Source organism: Mus musculus, chromosome 6, assembly GCF_000001635.26.
Source record: "Mus musculus strain C57BL/6J chromosome 6, GRCm38.p6 C57BL/6J".
Lineage (NCBI taxonomy): Eukaryota > Metazoa > Chordata > Mammalia > Rodentia > Muridae > Mus > Mus musculus.
The window spans coordinates 148644400-148647070 of NC_000072.6; positions in this window are offsets into that span (position 1 = coordinate 148644400).

Genomic DNA, 2671 nt, shown 5'->3' on the forward strand with positions numbered 1-2671 from the left:
AGAAAATGTTAAATATAAAAAAACTCCTGACACAAAACATCCAGGAAATCTGGAACACTATGAAAAGACAAAACCTAAGAATAATAAGAATAAAAGACGGATTCCAGCTCAAAACCCCAGAAAATATTTTCAAAAAATCATAAAAGAAAAATTTCCTACCCTAAAGAAGAAGATGCCTATAAATGTACAAGAAGCTTCCAGACCAGAATAGATTGGACCAGAAAAGAAAGTCCTTTAGATGCCCAGTAATTAAAACACAAAGCACATAGAACAAAATAAAAATATTAGTAGCTGCAAGGGAAAAAGCAAGTAACATATAAAAGTAGGCCTATTAGAACAAGATCTGATGTCTCAATGGAAACTCTAAAATCCAGAAAGGCCTACAGACTCTAAGAAACCATACACACCAGCCCTGACTACTATACCCAGCAAACTTTAAATTATCATAGATGGAGAAAACAAGATATTTCATGACAAAGACAAATTTAAACACTATCTACAAACCCAGCTCTACAGAAAGTGCTAGAAGGAAAACTCCAACCCAAGGATGTTAACTATTCCCATCAAAATAAATAAGTAATCTCATACAAGCAAAATCAAAAGAAGGAAGTACCCACTACTACCACCAACACCACCAACACCAAAACAGGAACTAACAGTCATTGGTCATTGATATTTTTCAACATCAATGGACTCAATTCCCCAATAAAAAGATATAGACTAACAAATGGATGTAAAACGGGATCTATCTTTCTGCTGAATACAAGAAGCATACTTCAACATCAAAGATAGATATAATCTCAGAGTAAAGGGCTGGAAAAAGATTTTCCAAGCAAATGTACCTAAGAAGCAAGCTGGTGCAGCTATTCTAACACCTAACAAAATAGACTTCAAACTAAAATTAATCAAAAGAGATAGATTCGTATTCATCAAAGGAAAAATCCACCAAGATGATGTTTCAATTCTTAACATGTATGCCCCAAATGCAAGGGCACCCATGTTTCTAAAAGAAACATTCCTAAAGTTTAAAACACACAACAACCATCACACATTAGTAGTAGGAGACTTCAATACTCTCTACTCTTACTATTTAGACAAAAACTAAACAGAGAAATACTGGAGCTGTCAGACATTACAGATATTTATAGAACATTTTACCCAAACATAAAAGAATATACTGTCTTCTCAGCACCACACAGAACTTTCTTCAAAATTGACTATTGTAGTGGCTATTCCTGGTTGTCAACTTGACTATATTTGGAATGAACTACAATCCAGAATTGAAAGGCTCACCAGTGACCCATATCTGGAGGCTTGGAGATAGAAGTTTCTGATTTGGATCTTGGTATGGAGATCTTGAGGCATAGTGGCTATGGATTCCAGAAGATTAAATCTCCGAGTTCAAGGTCATCTGGGATTAAAGGTGTGGTAGAACACACCTTTAATCTGGGCTACACCTTTCATCTGGGATTAAAGGTGTGGTGGAACACACCTTTAATCTGGACTATACCTTCTGCTGGAGACAATATAAGGACATTGGAAGAAGGGAGTCTTGTTCTTGCTTCTTTGCCTGCTTGCCTGTGGGACTGAGTAACTGTTAGATTCTTGGACTTTCATTCACAGCTACTACTGAACCATTGCTGGGAATTGGACTTCATCTATAAATTCCTTTACTGAACCATTGTTGGGAATTGGACTGCAGACTGTAAGTCATCAATACATTCCTTTACTATATAGAGACTATCCATAAGTCCTGTGACTCTAGAGAACCCTAACTAATACAACTATATACTTGATTACAAAAAAAGTCTCAACGGATACAAGAAAATTTAAATAACTCCCTGCTTCCTATCAGACCACCAGGGATTAAAGCTGGGTTTCAATAACAACAGAAACTCATGGAAACTGAACAACTCTCTACTGAATGACTTCTGGGGTAAGACAAAAAGGAAAAAAAAGAAATGAAAGACTTCCTAAAATCCAATGAAAATTAATGTACAACATACCCAAATTTATGGGACACATTGAAAGAGGTGGCAAGTGGAAAATTCATAGCACTAAGTGCCTACGTCCTATCACACCTTCAAAGGGTCAATGCCAATACTCCTCAAAATTTTCCACAAAATATAATCAGAATTAATACTGGCAAATTCATTTTATACAGCCGTAGTTACCATGATACACAAACTACATAAAGACTCAACAAAGAAAGAATTACAGACCAGTTTCCCTTAGGAATACAGATGCAAAAATACTCAACAAAATACTCACAGAATCCAAGAACCCATCAAAAAAATCATCCACCATGATGAAGTAGGCTTCATCCCAGGGATGCAGGTATGATTCAACATACAAAAATCAGCCAAAGTAACCCCCATTCAAACTGAAAGAAAAAAAAAAACCTACATGGTCATTTCACTTGCTGCCCAAAAAAGGCCTCTGACAAAATCCAACATCATAATAAAGGCCTTGAAGGGATCAGGTACAAGAAACATACCTCAACATAATAAAGGCAATTTACAACAAACCTATAGCCAACATCAAGTTAAACAAAGAGAAACTCAAAATAATTCAACTAAAATCAGGAACAAGACAAGGCTGCCCGTTTTCTCCATGTCTATTCAAGATAGTACTTGAAGTTCTAGCTAAAGTAATAAGACAAATGAAGAAG